Source organism: Eleutherodactylus coqui, chromosome 8 (assembly GCF_035609145.1).
Source record: "Eleutherodactylus coqui strain aEleCoq1 chromosome 8, aEleCoq1.hap1, whole genome shotgun sequence".
NCBI lineage: Eukaryota > Metazoa > Chordata > Amphibia > Anura > Eleutherodactylidae > Eleutherodactylus > Eleutherodactylus coqui.
In genome coordinates this window covers 55,681,412-55,708,477 of record NC_089844.1, presented here as the reverse complement: position 1 = coordinate 55,708,477, position 27,066 = coordinate 55,681,412, and the positions used below count along the sequence as shown (strand labels likewise).

General features: G+C 42.2%; 1 protein-coding gene across 4 annotated transcripts in view; it reads left to right on the top strand.

Annotated features, from left to right (window-relative positions):
- The window catches only part of MAP2 (microtubule associated protein 2), a 251,527-nt gene that overhangs the window by 28,088 nt on the left and 196,373 nt on the right, over window positions 1-27,066 (top strand). For all 4 annotated transcript variants that reach the window (XM_066575645.1, XM_066575643.1, XM_066575642.1 and 1 more), the window contains exon 2: window positions 6,208-6,253. The gene's annotated coding sequence lies outside the window, so the exon portion shown is untranslated. The remainder of the gene's footprint in view (window positions 1-6,207; window positions 6,254-27,066) is intronic.

Here is a 27,066-nt window from a genome sequence, read left to right as displayed (position 1 = left end):
TTAGAAATTTTGGGGTACATTTAAATGGTATCATTGGAAAATACAACTTGTCCCGCAGAAATCACGCCCTCGTGTGGCTATGTCGATGGAAAAATAAAAAGTTATGATTTTTTGAAAGTGAGAAGAAAAAAAGTAAAATAAATGAAAAATGGCTGTATTCTTAAAGGGTTAATAAATAGGGCAGCAACCTGGGTTGGTACTGCAGCACAGCTTCCATTGAATTTAACGGGAGTGGCACCTGCAATACCAATTCAGGCCACTGTACTATAGTTAGCGCTTTCTGTTTTCTGCACTAACTCCGATGACAGTGGCCCTTGGTGGGGATCTGAGCAGCGGTTGTCCGACGATCATCTATTGATGACCTATCGGTCATCAACAGTGAAAATAGAGAGACCTGGAATACCCCTTTTGATTATGTTTAGTTATAGAAATTTGGGGCGTGTTGGGCCGTCTGTGCACCACAAACTGAAATGTATTCCATCTATGACCTGGTGGAGATTTCTTCTATAATTTACACCGATTACTGGTATAAATTATAGTACATCTGCTGAGCCACGGGCGCATCCAATCCCTCCTGCTAAGCCACGCATATTTTTGCACAACTTTTTCCGGTCCACAATAGTGGTGCACAGCACTTTATAAATTCCCCCGGTCTCTGTTACACATTAAAGTAATAAGAAGGAGCGATCCATGTGAAGGACACCTGGATACGATCAGTGATAAAGTTCAGAAATGCACTCACCTGAAGCAGATGTGCTGGCGGCACAACACACTGAAATGCAGAGAAGATCAGCTGCTGCCAGCTCCGTCACAGGAAGGGGAGGACTCAGCGCTGCTGAAGATAGGGAGGCAAGGGATGGATATAATGCTTTATTGGCAACACATTTTAGTACCAGATACAACGAGTGGTGTCATCCCATCACATGATTACTCACAGTCACCAAATGACAACACAAACAATAAAAGTAGTAAAATTGAGTAGTTGGTACAATAAAATAAACAAGAAACAAATAGACGAGGAATTCGTTAAAAGATTTTAAAAATCTGATTTTCATATGCAAATTATATTGGTTCCCTGGTACTATTGTATCTTGTCAGCACCACAAGTATGGGTGGTGACCTAGTGATGGGCTGCTTGACAGCCAGGTGACGCCCCCAGTTCCCGATTGGCTGCACTCACCCTTCCGCCGCTGTGCCTTGTGCTGGGCTGCTGTAACTGGTTCCATTCTCAAACCAATCTCAAAATTGATTACAATGTGACAATAATCAAAAGTACGATAAATCCATAAATACATAAAAACATCATGATAAAATATTAATAATAAAAATACTAATACAATAGGTGGAAATAAAATGAACAGACAGTAATTAAAGGCAATCTGACACCTACTTTCAGCCCTATAAGTAGGTGACCCATGGAGTCTGGGGATGTAAGTTTTATACTTAGCTCTCCCGTTGTTTCCCTGGTGCCAGCACTGGAATGCATTGAGCAGAACGCTAAGTAGTCCACCCCTTCTAATTTTATAATGGGAGGACTACTTAGGAGCGCCACTCAGTACACGGAGGGATGGCTTCTAGCGCTGACACCAGAGGAATGATGGGAGGGGGGAAGTATAAAACTTACATTGCTGGACTCAGTGGGTCTGCTACTTTAAGCCCATGTAGGTGACTGACTCCTTTTAAGTATGGCAACTTTTCCCCCTACACACACTTCATAAATTCCCCCAGTCTCTGTTACACATTTCAAAATACCATGTCTGTTTGCAGCCTGAACATTTATTGCTATTGCGTTCACCTTATTTTAAAGCTCATATTCATGTAGGACTCGCTTTACCAGGTAGATTTATTAAAAATAGAAGTAAAGCCGGATAGGGATTATGAAGAAGAAGTTAATTGCTGATAAGTTCCCATAAAAATTTCCAAGAAATCACCTACTGCATTTTTATTGTCAAGCAATAGTTATCCACAAGAAAGACAAGTTTTCCAGAAGCGGCTGCAGCGAGCAGCATGGGGACATGGAGTCTAAATTTAAACTACTGGGAAGATAAATCCAGGAATTGCTTTAAAATGCCTTGTAATTCCCAGTGTGGTTTAGGGTTAACTGAGGCGACTTATGTTCTCAGCAACTCCAGACCACTTTGCATCCAAGTTTAGCTTCGAGAATTCTTGTTATGCTTCATTACTTTTAAGTAATACTTATAAGTCATTACTTTTCTTTAGTATATAATCATGGTAGTAGTTAGTGAAAGATTCTTTTACCATGTTCTGTCAGATGAAATAAACACAAGCTGGTGTTACAGGTCCTCAAAGTGATGATAGTGATGACTCTTCCTATATTTTCTAAGTTGATCTAAAGCGGTGATCGTGCGCACAAATCATTTTTACCACCTAAGTAACTATGCAGGAGGTCAGGTTTAGATTAGTCCTTCTCATGTGCAGTATTTTTAGCTAATCACATGACTAATAATACTAAAAAAGAAAATGCAAAGCAAAAAAGTATTGTCTACTTGCACATATTACCACAATACACACCAGGAGAAATCTGTGCAGAACAAAAATGAAAAATGAATTATATCTTTTTTGGGCCATCAGTTAAATACATAGTCAAAAAGAGATCGGACATATATAAAAGTGGGCGAACCATAAAAAAATAAGTACATTTATGTAACACAAAAAAGTATAGTCAGGAACGCTATCTTTTCTGCTTAGGGAGAGAAGGTACTCTTATTTGCATATTACCCAGAGGAGCATAAGTCTCCAAATTCACTCGATTCTAGGTGCTCTCCCTAAGGAGAAAAGATAGCGTTGCCAACCCACATTACAGGCCTTTTACTGGCCAAGCCAGAAACCTACTACACATTGATGAGGGACAAACACCGTAAAACAGCTGTCTATGTATGGATTCTGGCTTGGCTTTCAATTACCAGTCATTGTTACAAGGCTTGTATAAATAGTCTAACAATCAACGTGCAGGAATGCTGCCTTCTAATAGGTGGTGCTGCAGAGGTATTCTTCCATCTCCCTTGAAGAGTAAGGCCACCAGCAGACGGGCGGAAATTCCGCGGTGGTATTTCCACCATTGGAAGCCTGCATAGGATTGCATTAACAAATGCAATCCTATGCAGACGGCCGCGGTTTGGCCGCGAAATCTTGCACGGCAAACAAACCGCGGCATGCTGTCACTCACCCGCCGCCAGCTCCGGTCTGCGCATGCACCGGCTGCCCGGCAAGCCGGCACATCAAACAGCCAGAGCCGCGGGTGAGTACGTGCCGCTCTCTGCAGGCGCTCGGGTAAAATGCTGGGCAGCTGAGCAGAAACCAAACGGACCCCATTTTGGTCAATAATATCTGTTCGGCGCTGTTCAGTTCAGTCATAAGAGCTGTTCGACCAGGGGATTCCCCTTCCCTGCTGTCCGAATGGAGCAGGAAACTGGGACCCCTGGATGCAGATATGAAACCACCCTAATAGCGCAAGTGCACAGAGGTATGGAGGATTGGTCATCCACCATATCTGATGTGTATTCACCACAGGTGTTATTTATAGGATACAACTCACAGAAAATGAAGCCAGATACAAGATATATACTGCAGGGAAGGCTCAATCAGCATATACCCTGGTAGCATGCAGCAAGCCAGATTAGCAACATGTTCATGTGCAGACTAGTGGGCAGCCACCCAACTCAACACAGGTTGGGGGATGGGTGACTGCTAACAAACCTAGTCTGCACAATAGGAACCAATACCAAGAATGACTGCCATAGATAAGTGCACCACACAATACAGGAGTACAACCCACACTGACAAAGCAATGGATTGCCCTGTATTAAAAGAGTGTACCACACTAGCATGCCATCCTGTGCCCCTCCAGCATCTATAGCAAGCCACATGCACAAAAAAACACACACTGATAAATGCGGGTGACCGTTAGTAACACTGGTGGGCCATGACAAGGCCACCACACGTCCGCCAGAACCTACGCTGTCTCACAATTATTTATAAGATATTGTCAAATCATGACCTGTTGAGGACTGAAGCTTGAGAGCCACTGCTGTTATCTACTTTTTGTGGAACTTGCATTAGATTTGCATTGGCAACATGTGGAATTATTGTTTGAAACACTGAATTGAACTTTTTTTACGCATAACCAATATGTTTTCTGAGCAGTTCATCGGATTCCAGTTGGTTGGAAGCAATCATCATTACCATATTTGATCTGATTTTTTTCATATAAACAGTAAATATTGATCACATAGGCCAAATAATCTGTTGGTATATAGCTAGGATTTGACATAATAAAGTGGGGGTGAAAATACCTAAAACACCTGTATCAATCTGTGATTGTGTGGAGTGAACACTTAATAAACTGAATGGACGAGGATCCTCAGTGTCGTCTTTCTACATTCATCATCTGTTTGTTTTCCTGATGTAAGATGTCATTTTATTCTCGGCCCACTCACCATTTCTGCTCTTTTTTCCATAAATCCCTGCAGCTAGCAGCTGCATTGTGGTTGGCAAGATGAGCGGCAATGCTTACAGCATGCAAGGTATTGTCCCAGCTTTCAGACTGGATAACAGACATGACTTGTATATACAAGAAATAATAAACTCCTACAGCGACGAGTACAGGAAGAAAAACAATGTGAATCCAGCATAAGAGAAGTATAGATTCATAGATCATTTATCACGCTTGTAACAGGTGCATTTTAAATAGAGGTCTATGGGAATAGCGCATGACATAATGGCACCAGGGTTCACAAGACGGTATCACCCATCACCAATCATGAATCTATTATCATGTTCATGTATATAAACATACCGTACATTAAAAAAAATTGTAGTATAGTAATAAAAGACGGACAAATGTGTAATCCCAGGCTTAAAGGGGTTTTCTCACTTTTTTCTATTGAGGAGTAGAGATGAGCGAGCATACTCCCTAAGGGCAATTACTCGAGCGAGCATTGTCCTTAGCGAGTACCTGCCCGCTCGAAAGAAAAGATTCAGGTGCCGACGCAGGTGAGCGGTAAGTTGCGGGAGTGAGCAGGGGGGAGCGGGGCGAAGAGAGGGAGAGAGAGATCTCCCCTCCATTCCCTGCCCCTCCCCGCCGGCACCCAAATCTTTTCTTCCGCACGGGCAGGTACTTGCTAACGACAATGCTCGCTCGAGTAATTGCCCTTAGCGAGTATGCTCGCTCATCTCTATTGAGGAGCTATCCACAGGTTCGTGTATCAATAGATGGTGAGTGAGGGTTTGCCACTTGGGATCCCCGTTAATACGGACAGTGCATGAAGCAGAAATCTTCAATCGGAGCTGCGCCTGCAATAGCAACCCGGGCCGCTGTCCTACGATCAGCACTTTCTTCTTCCTGCGATGTCCGTAGTGGCAGCGGCACTGGGAATTAGCTGATTGGCGAAGATTCCGAGTGGCGGACTCCCACCAATCATCTATTGATGACCTGTGTTGAGCATAGACCATCAACAGGAAAAAAATGAAAAACTCCTTTAAGCTGGGTGCACACTTACAGTGTGCCCGAGTTGAGCCCTTGGCGCAACTCGCGTCAGACCCTGCATGGACACCTGTCCCTGTGCTGTCCGATACATGGACTGCCCACACAGTGACTTGCATTTGCATGTCCTAGCTCTCATCCGTGATATTGCCGAATTTGGAGATGCAATGAGTTTTTTCATGCAGTCCATGAAAAAACCTCAGTAGTCCGTGCCGCGTCATTGAATATTATGGGTCCGTATGTGCCGTCCATTTTTTTCGTGTCCGACATATGGATAAAAAAATCACTAATGTCGGAGGCCTTATGGAGAGACTTCAATGAACAATTCAGGAGGACCACAAATGATTCTCTTTCTAGGATCCGCATATTTTAAAAACTTCCTTTTTGCAACTTTCTAGTTGGCCGTCAGAGCAGAAAGGAACATAAACAAGGTCTATGTCATTTTTCAGGCCACATCATATTACAAAATCACTGACAAACAGAAACTATCTTTGTGGGCTTGGTTTTGGATTGTTTTCATCTAATCATTTTTAATTGGAGTTTACTGAGATTAGTACTGTGTTGAATTTGTTCATTCGCATCATTATGGTTTTGTACCCTTTATGTCCCAGAGGTGTCACTCGCTTCCCCAAATACAAAAGGAGAAATTGTTCTGTGTATCTGATGTGTGAATAATTAATGCATTGTTTTCTCTCCGGTTTCAGATAACTCTCCTGCTGGTCGCAGTGCTGGATGCCTGATTGAACACTGGTAAGCTCTCTGAGAATGCTTCTATTCTTATAGTACATATACACAGGGATACAATAAAAATTAGGTCAATTTTATGCATTCACTAGGTGAAAATCGTGCAGATGAAACGATTAGCACTGTGTCCATTCTAGCTGCACTCAGGTTTCCAAAAAGATTTATTATACAAGTCAGTGTCTGTTTTTGAAGGACACATTAGCTGGGTGATGGCGTCTTTTATGAACATGTTTTTTCTGTTGCTCACTAATTTAACAATCTAAAATTATCCAAGAAAAGATAAATTAAGCCAAAGAGGCATTGCATGCTTCAACAGGCTAGTAGAACAACTCCAACACACATAATTGGCTTTACCTTACCAGAAAAAATAATTAGCAAATCCAAATTAGGTTGGTGGGCACAGAGTGTAAAGGCAACAGAAATGCAGTCCTAAGCTCTTGCTCACGACCTGAAGGTTGTGGGCTCAATCCCTGCAAGGTTCAGGTAGCCGGCTCAAGGGCTGACTCAGCCTTCTATCCTTCTGAGGTCGGTAAAATGATACCCAGCCTGGTAAAAAGGGGACTTTACCTTTACCTTACACTTAAAGTAACCTTACGTATTACATAGGGATTGGACAAATTTTCTGCTTTTGGTTGGCCCAGCCCATCAGCTAATGTGTATGGTAGCCTTTCTGATTCTTCCTCAATGCCGGATGCAGTGTTGGACTGGGGTGCCAAGAGCCCACCAGTAAAATTAATTCTGGGGGCCCACTTTACAGCTACATGTAAATATTACCTGATCCTTCTTTGCAAATTCCAGTCCGCTGCACTGAGATGTGCAGCAGATTGGAAACAAATAGAGATGAGCGAACGTGCTCGTTAAGGGCAATTTTCGCAATCGAGCATTGTTTTTTTCGAGTAACTGACTACTCGGGTGAAAAGATTCGGGGGGCGCCGGGGGTGAGCGGGGGTTGCAGAGGGGAGTGGGGGGGAGAGAGAGAGAGAGAGCTCCCCCCTGTTCCCCACTGCTACCCCCTGCTCCACCACTCCGCCCCCCGGTGCCCCCCGAATCTTTTCACCCGAGTAGTCAGTTACTCGAAAAAAGTGATGCTCGATTGCGAAATCGCCCTTAACGAGTACGTTCGCTCATCTCTAGAAGCAAAGCAGATGTAGTGTCTTACTAATGATGAATAATAATGCACAATGTGCATCAGGTAGTCAGAGAAGCTGGTGTGGCCATCTTTATGTGGCCAGGACCAGAGGGTTACTTTATTGGTCCTAAAAGACCAAACAGTAGGGCTATAGAAAAAGGTGCTATATACAATAGGATGAGGGAAAGAAACCATCACATGGTGATGAACATCATTGGTCATTTGACACTTTGGAGGGCTGTTTATTGGTGTAAGTGCACATATCAATATCTCCTTATTAGAATATCTCATACTGTATGTGCCCTAAGTTAAAGTAGCTCTTTCCAAATTCCTCCATACAATACAGGCATTGTAATGTCATAAAATGTTATCTGTTTGGAAAATTTTCTTGTGCTAAATGCAATAGAACCCGGGAGAGGTCCTGTTTCTGTACAGAGGTGATGGGGCAGACAATGATGTTAAATAAAGTAGGCAGGAAGATCTGTGAAGATTTCTAAAATCTGGGGTCAGTAGTGATTTGGGTGATGAGAAGCAGACAATTGGACATGCATCTTATTGTAGTGTATATGTAGAAACGTATAGCAGAACATTTTCATTAAGTTTCGTATGTAGGGGTTACAAAAATGGTACATAACACTCCTAAAGCTAATTTGTAACAGTGAGGGTGATCAATGAGTGGAACAGATTGCCACCGGAGGTGGTGAGTTCTTCTTCATTGGAAGTCTTCAAACAGAGGCTGGACAGACATCTGTCTGGGATGATTTAGTGATCCTGCTCTGAGCAAGGGGTTGGACCCGATGACCCTGGTGCTCCTTTCCAACTCTACAATTCTATGAAGTAGGAAAGACAGAAGAAGCAATGTTGCAAATAGGGGAATGCAAAGAAAGTAACTTCTGTACACCTAAGAGCTGGAAAAACACTGAATACAATAATGCAATCCCATTTTCCTGCCCACAGGGCTTGCATCAAAGGAGTGCGCTCACCATCAGTCCAGGACCATAAGGGACTCATATAAAGCAGGCACAACAGGAGGAAAAAATAGGTAGCGCTAAGGTTAATGGACCAGCCACAAATAAGCAATGCAGAATAAATGCTAAAGCACTTACACTGAAGTGGAGAGAATATGAAAAACAATATTAACCCCCTGAATTCAGGTTGGCATATAATATAGCAATGATCCAGTAAGGAATTCTATCAATCTAGAAGGAGGCTATAGTCTTCAGTCCTGAAGAAGGCACCCAAACGCATCGCCCTATACTTATCGTGCGGCACTCTTCGTATGTTCATCCTTGAATTATCAATAAATCCTGTGGATTATAACCACCTTCTGGATTGGTGGAACTCCTTTTTGGTTCATTGCTATATTATACGCCAACCTGGATTTGGTGGGGGAGTAATATTGGTTTCCATATTCCCCCATGTTGAGTAAGAACTTTAGTATTTATTTTGCATTACTTTTTTATGGCCGGTCCGTTACCCTGAGGGCTACCTGTTGTGCCTTCATTAAACTTCAGATATATTCCATGTAATCCTTTCCCCCAACCATTTATTGTAACCACAATCTGTATTTGTTATATCAGTAAATAGTAGAAACCGCTGTGCCGAGCTGATACGTATCTATGACTTGAAGATATGATCTCATTACCGTGCTGTCTACCGCTTGTCCTGATGAGAGTGAAGTGCCTTTGTGACTGCTCGCTGCCAGAATTGATTACTTGTCTCAGACGGTGAATTCACTTTGATCCCAGTCTTGTACATATGGCGCGTTCAGCGGTGTACGGAACTTGATTTTGTCATCTGATTTCCAGAGGAGCTTAATGCTATTCACCCACCTTCTATCACCATAATAGATCTCCTGGCATCAACCAAATCGTTATGTGATTCTGTGTCTCTTGTGTTCACATTATGCATGATGTTAGACTTTTCATGCTGGCTCCTTATAGATATTTTAATCATATAGTCATTTACTTGCCATGGCGAGGATTGACAGTCTGATGCATTAAGGGTCGCTGCAATTTCACACCAAATGCTATTCTAGAACTAGAATGACAAAGTGGACTAAGGTTCTCAGTCCCCACTGATACAGTATATATTTCTGTGTGTAGATGTATATCCATCATTTACCAGGTAATGGACACGGACTGTGATAACTTTCTGCTACAACTTATCATACTTTAAAGGGGTATTCAGGCGATTCAAAGTGAATGTTATATGCTTTATAAGGTGATAACTAGAGATGAGCGAGCGTACTCGGATAAGCACTACTCGCTCAAGTAATTGGCTTTATCCGAGTATCGCTGTGCTCGGGGCTAAAGATTCGGGTGCCGCTGCGGCTGACAGGTGAGTCGCAGCGGGGAGCAGGGGAGAGCGGACGGGAGAGAAGGAGAGAAAGATCTTACCTCCGTTCCTCCCCGCTCTCCCCTGCAGCTCCCCGCTCCGTGCCGGCACCCGAATCTTTAGCCTCGAGCACAGCGATACTCGGATAAAGCCAATTACTCGAGCGAGTAGTGCTTATCCGAGTACGCTCGCTCATCTCTAGTGATAACATGTAATTTTGTAATATAATGTTATAACTTGTTTTACAGAGCTGTAGAGATATTCCTTTGCCTGTGATCCCCCCCCCCCCCCGCTTAGTTCTCCATTGGTATCCAATGGTTACGTCCTGTAGGCTCAGCTGTTTTACTGGTCAGGCATGCTCAGTGCCTTCACATCCTGTAATGATGACACAGTTTGTACAGTTGTGAACGCGCACTCATCAGTAACTGGCAGTGGGGCATTGTGGGAGATGTAGTTTTGGCACTCCCTGGCGACCATTCTAAATAACAATGTGGAAATCTAAAGCTGGCTGGAAATCAGCGGTGGTGCAGGTTGGAAAAAAAGGTACTGAAGTTCAGTTTGATGGTTTAGATGGATGTTTAAATTAATGTCAATAAGTGGAAATGCTTGGGAATTTGGAAATTTCATTCAGTCTGGATTAGCCCTTTAAGCAATTAATTGTAAAACTCTTGTTGTGTTTAAAGGGCCACTCTGGCTAAAACATATTTTTCATGCCTGCCCATGATCTAATTGCCTGTCACACTCTTATGGTTGCCTCTCAGTATTGTAGCCACTTCCATGCAGTGTAGCCTCCGTTTTGATGCTTAATATCAGACATAATCTTCAGAGTGAGATTTTTTAAACTTTCACTTTTAATGAATTCCATGATGCATCAGCACAGCATTGGCTGAGGCCATACACATTTTTAAATGCTGGGTGGACAGTTTAATTGCTATTGGCTTTCATACTCACCTAAATAAGCTACAGACCATAATTAAACAGTTGGGAGGATGAGCTGTGATCTCCTCCATTATAACTGCGTGACAGGAGCTGTGTGATCATCATTAGTAACTGTGACAGGAGTGCCTGCATCCCCCTCTAGGCAGTTTCTGTGGTAGATCCATTAAACAGCATCACACAATCTGAGAATTTGTCTAGAAAATGAATCCATATCCCCAAGTAAATCTTGAGAATTGAGATCACATGACCATCTGAGGAAAAAGAGACCAGGAGTTTGAGACGGAAATAAATAACCACAGTAACACTAGTTCACTAATATTTATTGAGGGGATAGCTACATAATGAATGAATTTTAAATCACCACAGTGGCCCTCTAACATAGTAAGACCAAAAGAAGATATATGTCCATCTAGTTCAGTCTACTACCCCCAATGTTGATTCAAAGGAAGGCAGAAAAACCTCAAGAAGGTAGAAGCCAATTTTACCCATTTAAGGAAACATAATTCCTTCTCGACTCCAATCTGGCAATTGAAATAATCCCTGGATCAACAACCTTCTGAAGCTATTATAACATATAATATTGTATCACTTAAGAAATACGTCCAGGCCCCTCTTGAACTCTTTTATCGAATTTGCCATCACCACGTCCTCAGGCAGAGAGTTCCACAGTCTCATTGCTCTTACAGTAAAGAACCCCCTTCTATGTCGGTGTAGAAACCTTCTTTCCTCTAAATGCAGAGGGCGCCCCCTTGTTATAGTTAGTCCTAGGTATACATAGATGATGGGAGAGATCTCTGTATTGTCCCCTGATATATTTATACATAGTTATTAGGTCGCCCCTCAACCGTCTTTTTTCTAAACTAAATAACCCCAATTTTGATTTTCCATGTCAGTTGTTTCCCATTTAATGTAATGGTGACATGTATTTCCTTGGCCCATGTGCATAACCCTACATTTATCAGTGTTAAACCTCATTGGCCACTTTTCTCGCCAAGCCCCCAACTTATCCAGATCCATTTGCAACCACATTCTGTCCTCTCTTGTGTTAATTACTTTACATAGTTTTGTATCATCTGCCAATATTGATACCTTACTGTACAATCCTTCTACCAGGTCATTAATAAATATATTAAAAGGAATAGGTCCCAGTACTGACCCCTGTGGTACCCCACTAGTAACAGTGACCCAATCAGAATATGTACCATCTATAACCCCCCTGTGCTTTCTATCAATGACCAGTTACTTCCCCACTTACACACATTCTCATCCTGACCAAGCATTCTCATCTTATATACCAACCTTTTATGCAGCACAGTATCAAACACTTTAGAAAAAGTCCAGATACACAAGATCCAGGGACTCTCCCCGATCCAGTCTAGAACCTACCGCCTCGTAGAAGCTGATTAGGTTGATTTGACAGGAGCGATCGCTCATAACTAGAGATGAGCGAACCTACTCGTTTCGAGTAATTACTCGATCGAGCACCGTGATTTTCGAGTACTTCTGTACTCGGGTGAAAAGATTCGGGGGGAGGCGTGGCGGAGCGGGGGTAGCAGCGGGGAAGAGGGGGGAGCCCTCTCTCTCTTCCTCTCCCCCCCAGTCCCCGCTGCAACCCCCCAATCACCCACAGCGCCCCCCAAATCTTTTCGCCCGAGTACGGAAGTACTGGAAAATCGCGGCGCTCGGGCGAAAAAGGGGCGTGGCTGAGTAGGTTCGCTCATCTCTACTCATAACACAAAAAACTCATTGTAAAGCAGTTTAAAAGGGTCAACTAACGGTGGGACAGAAAATTATTTAAACGCGTTAAGAATCAAGTCAAATTTGGCTACATCTGTATTTATATTGTTTTGAAGCTTAACTTTGGGTAAAGTTTCTTACAGCAGCTCAATCATTAACTTTAAGTACCAATTCTGACTTAGGTGATGTGGATAAATATTCGAAAACAGTCTGTCTGTACATGCTTATCTTTTCCTTCTAGAGAAGACTTTGGCTTATTTTCCCAGGCATTATTACTAGGCCTGTTAACAGGGCAGACATTGACTTGCAAGAATGTTGCCTTCCAATAGGTGGCGCTGTAGAGACATTGTTTAATCTTCCATTTGCATAAATTTCTAAGAGGAGCATGCATGGCCTTATATGTCTTTTCACAATGATTAGGTCTTCTCCCTAATGAGAAACTGTACCCCTCCAGACCCATATCAAGGACCTCTCACCCAGTCAGCCAGTGTTCTACTGCACACTGATTGGGACAAACACCTGAAACAGTCTGTCTGTTTGTGACTAGCTTTTCCTCCTTAATAAGTCTCTGGCTTTGGGTTATATTCCCTGTTTGTGGAAGACAAGGAACATTTTAATGTACATTCACCATTTTACATAGTATATTGATGCAGAGTTACAGCCGGTATCACACTTCAGAGCTACTTTATTAATTCTGCAGGCTTCAGAGCTAAAGTCCCTCCAGGGACTGTGTAGTGATTTGAGAAAAAATACCCTGTTTCCCTGAAAATAAGACATACCTTGAAAATAAGACATAGCATGATTTTCCTGAATTTTTGAGGATGCAAAATGATTTTTCAGGCTTTTTGAGGATGCTTGAAATATAAGCCCTTCTCCAAAATTAAGCCCTGCTAACAGTTAATTAAAAAAAGTCAATTTAAATAGTGTCCAGGCAGCTATACATGTAAAAAAGCTAAACCTTTTTGAACAAAAATTAATATAAGACACTGTCTTATTTTCGGGGAAACACGGTAGCTGTCCTCTGCATTACAGGAGCCCATAGAAGCTGTTAATGATACATCTGTCAACAAGTTTGCTGACTGTTTCCAATAACAACTCGCAGAATTGTGAATGTAGCTTCAAGCCATAATGTAGTCACACATGTATACTGTAAAATGATGCTCAAGGAGAATATAATACAAGCTTAACACGTATTTCCAGTGTAGTAGCCAATACCTGAATAGCAGTTTATCTGAATAGCAGAGGTATTCATGCATTGGGATCAGTGACCCAAATCTTATTAAGATCAATGGTTCAGATCCTTGTGTAGTGTGGAGTTACACTTGAAAGCATCCGCTTGACTTTGAAGGCTACTATATTGCTAGTCTAATGTTTCAAAATGATATCAACTCCATTTTCATTTTTTGCATAATAAATTAGAGAAGAGCACTAAAGGAGGTCCGTCAGCTCCTAGGAGCCCCATAAAGCATATGCACTCATAGGAGCTGAATCCAGGGATGTGTATATTACACTTATTACCCTCCTCAGCGTTTCTGTCAAAACTATGCTTGTATACATCCAGCGAACTACACAGGCGTCTGCATGGAATGAAAGAACTTGTCCTCTCATTCTGGGCATACGTCTAAGTAGTCTATGGGATGCATGAAGCCACGGCTTGGACAGCACGGGAATAATACTCACATACCTTAATTCAAAATTTCAACTCCTATGAGTCCACAAGTTTAGCTTTTGGAGTTCCTAGGAGCTGACAGACCTCCTTTAACCCCTTCCCTCCCCATGACGTAAGGGTACGTCATGGGAGCGGGGTATTTCCCGCAAAATAATGTACCCTTACGTCATGGGGATAGCGCGAGATCATAGCAGATCTCGCGCTATCCCGCAGCGGGAGTCGGCTATCACTAGTAGCCGGTGTCCCGCTACGACAGCCCTCAGTGAGCTCTGTCCATGAAAAAATAAAAAAGTTATAGGACTTTGAATGCAGTGAGTTTTGAAAAAAATAATAATTTCCAAGAAAAGGGTTTTTATTGTGGAAAAATGGAAAAACGTAAAAAAAACCAAGAATTTTGGTATCGTTGTAACCGTACCGACCTGCAGAAAAAATGTAGCGTTTCGTTTATGCTGCATAATTAACACTTTAAAAAAAAATTAAAAATCTATGGCAGAATTGATGCGTTTTCTCTCCCTACGATCATAAAAAAAGTAATAAAAGTTTTACAATGTAGTCTATGTACCCAAATTGGTACCAATAAAAACTACAGTTCGCCACGCAAAAAACAAGCCCTTATACGGCCGTGTTGACGGAAAAATAAAAAAGTTATGGCTTTTGAAAAATGGAGATGAAAAAATACCAAAAATCGTTTGGTCCTCAACGCCAAAATAGGCCATGTCCTTAAGGGGTTAATAGAAAGTCCATAATATATTACAATGAATAATGTGATTTTATATTTGAAATTGATGCTCTGAGATTTCAAGGCTGATTTATTTCCAGGTTCCCAGATGTTCCGATATCTATCCATGGACCTTTCTTGTCCTGGATAGGACAAGAAATGTGTAGGATCCAAATATCCACAATTCCCAAAGGGAAAACTAGATGCCTATGAGACTGCCACCAGAAAATCAGGAATTAATAAGCATAAGGTGGCATCGTGTTGATGAGCTACACATTGGCACTCTCTCTCTGAGCTAAGCCGTGCTTGCGATCCCATCAGAGACAGTATACAATACTTGAAAGATGTTGTGAATTTCGCTGAGTTGGTTTTCCTACTGTGCTCACATAGATGTCTGGCAGGCTGTGCTGAAAATGCAGGTACTTTGGGAATTGCTGGAATGCAATTAATGAGGATGCAAACATAGTTATTAAAAGAAGAAAGGTAGAAGCGGCAAATCATTAGTTTTGTGAAAAGATCATGTATTGTGCTCATTTTTACTTTTCCCAAACTTTTTATTTTCACTGACTTCTGAAGTTTTTATGTTGTAGTGAAACAATGCAAATATAGATAAACATACAAGAGACAGATTTTGTTGCAAAGTGATTAGTATTGTTTAAAGTGTTTGGGACTAGAGATGAACGAGCGTACTCGCTATGGGCAATTAGCGAGTAGTGTCTTATGCAAGTACCTGCCCGCTCAGAAGAAAAGATTTGGGTGAGCTGTGAGTTGTGGGAGTGAGCAGGGAGGGAGCGGAGGGGGGGAAAGAAGTAGAGAGAGATCTCCCTGCCGTTCCAGCCTGCTCTCCCCCACCGCTCCCTGCCCTCCGCCGGCACACGAATCTTTTCTTCCGAGCGGGCAGGTACTCGCATAAGACACTACTTGCTTGAGTAATTGCCCTTAGCGACTATGCTCGCTCATCTCTATTTGGGACCTTTCACACGGGATGGAATATTCAGCAACAGTGTTGCAGACTATGCTGTCCCTGAATTCCGTACCAAAATCTGCACTGCTGCCTAGGAATTTGGATGTGGAATTGCCGGCAGGATTCAGCTATTTTCAATTCTACACCAAAATCCGTATGTTGGCAGTGTGGCTATTGAGGCTGAATATTCCGCAGGAAGGTATATTCCACAACACTGTTACAGAATATTCTGTTCTGTGTGAAAGGTCCCTTAGAATATCTAACAGCGTTATCTGTTTCCCACATATTGCAACAAAACATTTAGAATGTCATAATACTTTGTGATGTCACCAGGCAGAGGGTGGAGATGTTTTTTTTGTAGAAGTCAGGAATGGGGCGAGGCTCTCTTTGCAGACATATATGTCACCTTAGATTTTGTATTACAGTCTGTATACGCCTTGTACAAGCCATTCCTTCATTCTGTAAAGATTCTGCTAGACATGCCTCTGGGTAATTCTCAGTTCATAACAGCTGTATATACTAGCTGCACATAGACTATTTGTTTCTAAACAGGTAGATGATCACAAGAATTTGTCTGGGTGCTTTCTATTGGTTTAGGCTGGATCCACATAAGGGTTATGCAGACCTTTTTGTGGAGTTTTCTTTAGCACTTTAAGAGCTCTTTCACACAGACAATGTTTTCGCGCAGAATAGGTCTGTGAAAAAATTGCATCTATTAGAACCAATTGTTTCCTATAGAAGCATTCAGATGAAGAAGTTTTAGACGCACAAAAAATTTGCAATAATCGTTGTGCCCATTTACAGCGCAAATTGATCGCTAAAACGTTGAGCGATCACCTTGCGCTCCAAGCGGAGGATGCAGAAGACAAGCGGGGCCGCTTGTCTTCTGCATCCAGCTGTTCCGCGGTCAGAGCGCCCGGCTGTTATACAGCTGAGCGCTATGAGCAGGTGATGCAGAAGACAAGCAGGGTGGCCCCGCTTGTCTTCTGCATCCAGCTTTTCTCAACTCAGAGCGCCCGGCTGTTATACAGCTGAGTGCTCCGAGCGGGGTATGGAGAACACAGCTGGACCGCTCTGTTCTTCATATCCAGCCTGTGTTCAGGGAGCAGGATACAGCTGAAACAATAGTATCAGCTGTATCCCACTGTATATCCCTGATAAGGCTCATCATTGTTTTTCAGCATGCTGGAAGACAACGATGAGCGATGGCTTAATGAAAACTGCACAATGTCAGTGCAGTTAGACACAACGATTATCGCTCGAAAGACAGCTTTTCAGTGACTTTTGAGCAATAATCGTTGTGTCTAAATGGGCCTCTATAAAGATAGGACCTGCATGGTTGCAATGCACACATCTAAGGTCGGTGCTGTGGAGTAAAATGGAGAAAACACAAAATTCCACCATATTTGAGAGTGTCTTGTTTCTGCGGCGTACATACTGCAGCAAAAAAAAATTTCTGCTGCCATCTTCTGACAGCCATAACTTTTAAATTTTTTTGTTGACATAGTGGTGCAAGGGCTTATTTTTTGGGGAACGTCCTGTAGTTTCCGTTGGTACCATTCTGGGTGGGGTTATGTTATTCACGCGGCAGTAAGATGACATGTTATCTTTAATCTCTGGGTCAGTACGATTATGGTGATACCAAATTTATATAGTTTTTTTTATTTAGTACTGCTTAAAAAAATAAAAGTACCTTTTAAGAAAAATGTGTTTTCTCTCACCATCTTTTGACCATTTTTCTGTCAGTGGAGTTTTGTGAGGGCTCGTTGTTTTGCAAAGGGACCTGTACTTTTTATTGATACCATTTCGGGGTGCATGCAACTTTTTGACCGCTTTTCATTCAACTTTTTTCTTGAAAGCAAGGAGACCAAAAAAGTGCAACCCTGGCATTGCTGGGTTTTTTCCAACGGTGTTCACCACGAGGGATTAATAATGTAGTAGTTTAATGAATTTTACTTTTATGAACACAGTGATACCAATTTTTACTTTTTTGATGCAAGAACTGCAAAATATATATATATTTTTTAGATCACTTATGTTTACTTTTTTTTTAAAGTCCCCATAGCAGACTTGAATTTAAAATGGTTTGATTGTTTATACAATATAATGTAATACTATAGAATTGCACTATATTTTGTTCTGACAGGCATCTTATTAAGATGTGCCACAGGCATGTCCTAATAGACAAACATTCATGGCTGCACTGGGGGCTCTCTGTCTTGGGGTGGGGGGATGTTCGGGAAATGGAGTGGGCTTAGTTCCTGAGTTTGGTCAATACAATGACACTTGACATTTACGGTGCGTGTTGGCAAGGGGTTAAAGTAACATCTGGCTGTAAAATACTGTGCATTAATGCAGCCTTACACTTTCCATTGTCAACTTCCACTGTCTTGTAGTCACAGACCAATAGTGCTGTAAACTCTGTTAGATAGCTTCTAAAACTATTGTCTCTGGGTTTTTATTAGTCATTGTGGTTTTCCAACTTGTCCATAAAAATGTAGATATCTGCAATTTTTTAATAAGTTATCCAGAGAAAACAGAAAAATTTAGATTGCCAGCCGTGATGTATAAGGGCACGTCTCTTTGCCATAGTATAACCGTAGTTATACCCAATTGTCAATCTATTCTTACAATTTCAGGAGTGATAACAAAGGAATAACAGAATTCTAATCACAAAAATGCTTTAAAACTTTATGTTATGGGGAATTAAATCATATATGTAAGGAAAGGTGATACAGGTTTAACCCTTTCCAATCCAATTTGTATCCTGATTTCCTAGAGGGCTTACTCTTTTTCTGCCATTATACAACGGTGCTCTCTGCTGGCTAAAGCCAGTACTGCATGAGGTGACACATTGGATAGGCTCCGACAGCAGAGAGGCTGGCAATATACAGTAAGAGAACCCCGACAGACGTCTTCCAAACTTCGGAGCTGTACAGCCTTAAATCATAATGTCTTCAGAGGTCATACAGTGGATTGGAAAGGGTTAAAGGCAACCTGTCATCACCTATGAGCACCTTAAACTAAGTCAGGTCCGCAGGAGTCCTCCGATATGCTTTGTATGCTTACCCGGCTCCCCATTTCCAAACTGTCACCCATGGAAGTCAGCATTCAGTCTGTGAATGTGATTCTTTTCTTCAGTCAGTGCGTTCACACTCCCATAGAGAACATTGTGTGTGTTTGCGCGCACTGACTAAAGAAAGAAATAAGCGCCAACTTCCATGGGTGACAGCTTGGAGAAAGAGAGCCAGGTAAGAATGCAAAGCACATCCCCAGACTCCTGCTGACCTGTCCCAGGAGCGCCATAACTTAGTTTATGGTGGTCATAGGTGTTGACAGATTCCCTTTAGGAGGTGAACCAACTAAAATAGCATTACATTGCCAAAATGGCTTTTACATCCACTTTCGGCTTTGGCTTTTAGAACTACATGAAAAACTGCCACAAAAACTGTGGCTTTTCTCCCAAAAAACTGTGTGTGCAGCCAACCTACTAGATGTAGGAATTGCAGTTAATAGAATAGGCAGTCTAATTTTCAAAAAGTTTTAAAGAGGTATTCTGATGTATTTATGGCCTACCCACAGGATACCATAAATGCCTGGTAAATGCAGGTCCCATCTCCGCACCCACCACCAAAACATGGGGCCACAGTCCCATACATTTCTCCTACAGCAACACTTGAAAACAGCTTATCCTTATGAATTAGAAAAGCCAGACTCACAACAAGCAGCTGATGGCTGTACCAGCTTCTGTTTAAAAAGGTGATTTCTCTTTCGACCCCGATCACTGCATCCTTCACCGGTGCACCGGTGTCCTTCTCAGCAGTTGGGACCTCACGCTCCTCAAGTCTCCAACTGTTTTAGTATTTTATCCAGCTAGACTGATGAAGGGCTTTTGCCCCGAAACACATTTTTCTATGCTGGCTGTCTATTTAACCAAATAACGGAGACCTCTTAATTATTCGAATTAATTGTCTGTTTTTGGAGTGTTGTGCCGAGTCACCAGTTTTTTTTAGTTGTATCAAAGGTCTAACTGTCAAAGTGGCAAGAGTTCAGCATGTAAATGGTTTAGTTTGTTAATGCAATGGCATATGCAATATGTGTGATTTCAGTAGAACTGCGAAATAATATGCAAAATACCTATGAAAGACATAGCTGTAGACTTGAATTCTTCCTGTTTGAGTTGGTTGCTTTTATTCATCTAAGGAAATTGGTTAAATAGGATCTAGTTATAAACCATGTTTTTACAAAGGTGTTTTCACTCCGCTTCTAGAGACTCATTGCACGACGCCCCCACCCCCTGCCTCCTTTTCCTAGGGAGCTTTTAGGCTCTCCGAGTCAGCTAAGGCACAGTTACCGATTCCATGGCAACTGGAAGGGAGGTAATTTGGATGCAAGCAAGTTGAGCCTATTTTACCCTTTCATTTCCTGATCCATGTCTTTTAAAATCATATTATGGTACGGAACAATTCAACACACATCAAAATCTGTACATGTGGTCTAATCCTGCTACATGGCACAAGAATCCAAGAACTATATTAGTAGCTACCCTAGGCACCTATAAAGTCTGTGCCACACTAGCCATAATGAGGATTTATGTTATCATTAGAGTCAGATGAGCTCACCCCCAACATGGATGAGAGCAGTCTATGGTCACCCTTTGAACAGACTTTACAATACCCCATGTAAATGGCAATCCGCTCATAATTTCCCATAGGAGTAATTGAATTGTTTATAGGGTTTTAGTTTTTTTTTTGCTTTCCTCTGTATCAACACTGCTAGTAATTATTTGGAAATTATAGCACCAGTGTTTCTCGTGTCACAATGTGTCACACAGCTCTGCTACATGTTACATGTACATCACATACAGCTCTGCTACATACAATTTTCATCCCATACAACAGGGATTGCAAGCAGCACAGCAGAGTCCTGCACACACTGATAACCCTCTGGTTATGTGACCCCAGACTCCTCCCACACAGGGGACTGATCACATGACAATGACATCATCACAGGTGCTGTAAGCACATGGCTGCTGTCCAGCTCTGCAAGTTTTTAATAAAGTGAAGAACCTGTGATGACATCAGCGTTATGTGATCAGGGGCGGAGCTCAGAGCCCCGGTGACTGATCCCATGATGGTGGCATCTTCACATGTAACTCACAAAGTCACTCATTTACAGACAAGTTTTCATTAGTATTCGATAGCAACTGAGGCCGCAGGGGTTTGTAGGGGATCGTAATTTGCACAGGGAAGTAGGATCTGTTATGAAGTCACCGTCATGTGATTAGGGGCGGAGCATGTAACTCACTCACGGACACAGAGCCCTGGTGCCTCATCACATGACGATAGCATTATCTCAGGTCCTGTAAGCACACGGCTTCTGTCAGTCTCTGCATGTTTTATGACAGGGGTGTCAAACCCATTTTCACCGAGGGCCACATCAGCTTTATGGCTGCCTTCAAAGGGCCGATTCTAAATCTAAGACAGTATAGTAAAAGTGAACCCCACAGTGGCCCGATTGGTAATAAGGTCCCCCATAGTGGCCAGTGGCGCACACTATTATATATATATATATATATATATATATATATATATATAAAATATATATATATATATATATACACACACAGGCGCTCACTATTATTATATATATATGTGTGTGTGTGTGTGTATACACAGGCGCACTATATTCTACACATATAGCACAGACGCACACTAATCTACACATATACACACAGATGCACACTATTCTACACATATACGCACAGACGCACACTATTCTACACATATACGTACAGACGCACACTATTCTACACATATACACACAGACGCACACTATTCTACACATATACGCACAGACACACACTATTAGGCTGCCTGTTATTAAATTGCGTTCCCCGTGGCGATAATCCGGCTGCGGGGAACACAGCCTATTTGTCAGATAGGCTGACCACGGAGATCCGTCTGCAGGCTCCTGCTCCCGGGCGGCGGAGATTTGCCACGGGATTTCGTAACGCCTGTGGACAGGAGCCCTTATACATATATACGCACAGGCCCACACTATTATTATACACATATATATATATATATATACACATATATATGTGTGTGTGTTTATACACAGGCGCACTATATTCTACACATATAGCAGAGACGCACACAATTCTACACATATATGCAGAGACGCACACTATTCTACACATATACGCACAGACGCACACTATTCTACACATATACACACAGGTGCACACTATTAGGCTGCCTGTCCACGGATGTTATTGAATTGCGTTCCCTGTGGCGATAATCCGGCTGCGGGGAACACAGTCTATTTGTCAGATAGACTGACCATTGAGATCCGTCTGCAGGTTCCTGCTCCCGGGCGGCAGAGATACATACATATATATATATATATATATATATATATATACACATACACACACACAGATGCATATATATACACACATACATATGCACACAAGGACATTTCTGCATCTTTATACATATTTTTCTACTTACCTGCATCTAATATGGTCCCTATACCGGCTGCTCTTAGTCCTTTTTGGGGCCCTGATGTCTCCCGAGGCCTGCAGCCATGAACAATGGGATGGCCGGTGAGGAGTTCGGCGCTGACCAGCACTGACAGGCTCTCACCCTGCAGCTGCTCCTCCTCAGCGTTGCTCTCCTCGCTTCAGAGATGATGTCTTCTGCAGTCTTCTTCCATCCTCCGCGGCCGTTGTCAGTGTGCTATGGGCACTCCTCTATTACTGTCTGCTCTACTGAGACAGAACAAGCCAATAGAAGATCGCACACTGACAGCAACACGGATGGTGAGGGAACTTGCTACGCAGCTGGCGGGCCACTGAAAATGAGGTGGCGGGCCGAATTCGGCCCGCGTGCCTTGTGTTTGACACCTGTGTTTTATGACCTTTGATGATGTCACTGTCATGTGATCAGGGGCGGAGCATGTAACTCTATTACAGACAGACAGGTAGTCATTAGTATTTTGATAAGATAGTGGGTTGACTGTGACGTACTTGTGTTTTTTTTCTATCTATGTTACTTTAATAGTTAGCAGTTCAAGAATGAGCAAATTTGTTAAAGTGACCCACCCAAACCCCCACTTACTAAAGTTCATACTCCTCAATATGCAAGGGGGTACTCAAAAAAAAACAGGACTCTTCCTCTGTTGGGCAGGGCATTACTAGAACTGGTCTCTGTTGCTAGGTAAATGTTTTTGGCACCTTCCTGAGGCGGTATGCCAGCCGATGCTGTTGTGGAAGGTTGCATTTTTTCAACTAGTTGTTCAGTTTTTCGCCAATATTGTGTTGCTTTTGTTATACTGTTTTTTGTCAAAAATTGCTTGACACACTTGCCTCACCCTCTGCATTTCCCGCTCCATGAAACTTTTTTTCCAAGTGCTTTGACCAGTGGAATAAAAAATAATATTTCACAGCTGCACGCTGTTTGTATGAATCAGCTATCACAAAATAGGTGAAAAACTTGTTTAAAAATATTAATCACTGGAGCCAAATGCAGCCTTCCCCAACAACGTCGACTGGCATACCTCCTCCTTTGTCTGAAGGGTTCCATGGAAATTCACCTAGCAACAGAAGCCTGTACTAGTAACGCTCCACCCACCAGAAGAAGATTCTTGTTTCTTTTGGGTACCACTCTTGTATGTTTTGTAGCTTTAAGCTCTTTCTCACTGCTGGTTTATAATCATTTTGTCCTTTCTATTATACGCAACAGCCAATCAGAGAGAGGAGGAGAAGAGAAGCAGCCTGAACCAATGATGAGTCAGGAGGTGTGTCTCAGACTCCCTGCAGACACTGTAGCTAAACTATAAATACAGATCACAGTTCTGCCCTAATGGAGCTGAGCTAAAAAGCAGCCAAACAACAAGAGGAAAATAAAATAAATAGCATGGAAATATTCCCTGTAGGAACTGATTTAGATACCATTTGGAGCCCATGCCTTGACAGTCACTTTAAACAATTAAAAACAATGACAATTTTTGAAGGCTATCAGTGGAATATCAGTTGATACCACTGCCTCCAAGGTTGTGAGTCGCTGACTGTATGCAAATCATGGAAATACAGCACAAAAAAACCTTAAAAAACAACTAAGGCCTCATGTCCACGGGGAAATTCGGCCCACACGGATTCCCTGTGCAGAATCCCGCAGTGGATACCCTCTTGCCCCACAGACATGAGGCCAAGAAAATAGATTATAGTTACCTGTTTTGATGTTGCGGGTCTCCCCTCTGTCGCGGACAGATCTTCTTTCTGAGGCCCGGCGGATGTGCTCAGCATGCCGGCAGCGTGCCACGCGCATGCGCACCTTTTTTTATTAACTCCTGCTTTCCCGTGGTCCCGTGGCACTGACGCAGTGACAGCTGTGTCTGTACCGTGGGACTGGACGGCTTACATATGCTTTAATGGAAGCCGCAGGAGCCGTCTGTGCAGGGAAACAGCACAAAATTGAGTATGCTGCAGGTGGTTTCCTGCACATGCGATCCACACGCCAGGGAAAAATGACATCCGCAGGTATTTAATTACCTGTGGGTGTCCAATGACGCGTGCGTGAGACCCGCGTGGTTTTACTAATTCTATTTTGCCCATGGACATTGGGCCTAAGAACTGCACTTCATCAGATGTATCACCTAATTGACAATGCCTGTTGGAGATAATATCAGTATTTAACTACCTGTATACAGCCTAGGGTGGCCCTTAGCTAAAGGCTATTAACTTTTGCTTCTTGCACTGGGCTGTGCAAAACTTCAGCTTAATCGGACAACTGCTAGGTGACCCTCAAACACCTTGAAATTGTAAAATAGTGTACGCACTACGCAATGATTAATTCCGTTCAAAAGCGGTGTACTCTTCCCTATCTCAACCGTTTTCTTATTTCTAGAGAAGTTTATGTGGATACATCCAGGCAACCCCAGCAATTATTTAAAAATATACTGAAGATTTCCCAAAAAGTAATTCCAAAAAGTTCCTAAATTAACATGAAAAATTTTAAAAATACAATTTTTTTTAATAACGCGCACATCTATAAGAGAAACACATTTTTATTTACAACAATAATTTCTATAGAATCAAAACATAATGTGAACGAACATTGAACATTAATTTTTCCCAAAAGGCTCAGTCAGACGAGCAAATTTTTCACGCATGGATCGGCGCGTTTTCACGCACCGATCTATTAGAACCAATGCTTTCCAATGAAAGTAGTCACATGTCCGTTTTTTAGAAGCGGAAACAATTTGCCCCTGCAAAAGATAGGACCTGTGAGTTCTAATGCACTCGGTCACGTAATTTTTTTTCTACACGTGATGTGCGATTTTTTTTTCTTCTTTCCAGAGCCTATAATGCGTGAAAAATGTGTCATCTAACTAAGCCCTAAGAGAGCAGTTGGTTTTTCCTGAGGTCTCCGTCAACAAATTGTTTCTAAGTTTCATCTTTTGTTTAGAATGTTATTGTAATCCTGAATGAGTTTGACATCTTTCTGCCACATGCTTCACAACAACTGTCTTCTCAAGTTTTTCAATTCCACTTTTGTAACCAGGATCATCCTTCCATGTTGAAGGGTCTTGGTCGAGTAGACCAAAGGTGCACAACATTATTGATAAGGAAGCCTGTTAGAAGTAACGCTGCTGTTACCGTGTTTTCCTAAAAATAGGACACTGTCTTATACTAATTTTTGCCCCAAAAGAGGCAGAGTGTCTTATATCTTTTTTTTTGGAGGGGGGGGGGGGGCTTATACTCACCTGGTCCGTGGCGTCGATGAGCCAATCACAGCCATTCAGTGATGCTATTCACTGAATGGCTGTGAATAATCGAGCACTGGCTGTAATTGGCTGGTGCTTGATCCAATCACAGCGCTCGCTTTGCTGGAGGCGGGGTATTCAAAGTAGAAAGAAATTGGTATGACAGCACGGAGGACACTGCAGCTCGCCGCAGCACCGCCGGAGACCATTGCGAGGCAGCGGGACGCCGTGGACCAGGTGAGTATTGATGTTTTTTTATGTAGGTTAGCTAGGGTTTATTTTTGGTGGAGGGCTTATATTTTAAGCCTCCCCAAAAACCGGGCAGGGTTTATTATTGGGGTAGGTCTTATTATAGGGGAAAAACGGTAATAGCAATGTTACTTCTAAGGCAGGAAAAGTACAACATGCAACATTATTGTGCAATTTGCAAATTGCATAACATAATTGTATGTTAAATCAGTTGCAGCACCGGCTTAACTTAGCAGCAGCAATGATAATTAAATAAATGAAAACCCGCATTCATTTCCATTACTAGTGCTTACCAGTGATTATAAATAACATTTTTTAAAAATTATCTGAAACAGTGAATTTCCGGGTGGAAATGTCAAAACTTCATGGTTGATGAGGGTCAACTCGCAGTTGTCTAATTGAGCTAAAATTTGGACCGATCGTTTTTTTGTTGATTAGAACGAGATAGGGGGTGGGAGCTAAACATTTAGAAAGTTGAAAAATAAGTCCACCCTAATACAGCCGCTCCTAAATTTCGCTGCTACCAGTGGTCTTTCTTGGCAGTGCCGCTGTATCAATGATACAGTCATTGTATTCCGGATTATAAAAAGCAGATGTAACTGCTGCCTGCACACCGTGCAAGTATTCCCTAGTTGACAATGCCCTTTGGAGTCCTAATTGACCATGCTTGGTGAAGGGTTCCTTACTTCTGGATTTGATATCATCAGTCTGACCGTATTATAAGAAAAGCAAAGTTAATTGTGTATGATCACCAAAAACATTTAATAATAAAGCAGGTTAGGAGGGGTAAAGTTTCTCCTCAAGGAGAGCACCTAGTAGGTATGAGGAGACTTATAAGGCCGTGCATGCTACTCTGGGAAATGTATGCAAATAGAAGATGGAGCAATGCCTCCACAGTGGCATTGATTAAAAGGCAGCATATTCTTACACGTTAATGTCTGACCTTATAAAAAAATCTGGGAATATAAGCCAAAACTGCCTTTGGACAGATTTGAACCTACAACTCCAGCACTGCAAGGCAGCAGTGATAATGACTGAGCCACCACACTTGTCCTATTATTGCAATAGAAATAAAAGAGCAAGAAGAATAAACACAAAGAGAACATAAAAAGCCAATACAATCCCTTAGTCAAGCTTAAACCTAGAGTTCCAGCACTACAAGGCAGCAATGCTAATTATTGAGCTACCATTAGAGATGAGCGAGCACCAAAATGCTCGGGTGCTCGTTACTCGAGACGAACTTTTCGCGATGCTCGAGGGTTCGTTTCGAGTAAAGAACCCCATTGAAGTCAATGGGCGACTCGAG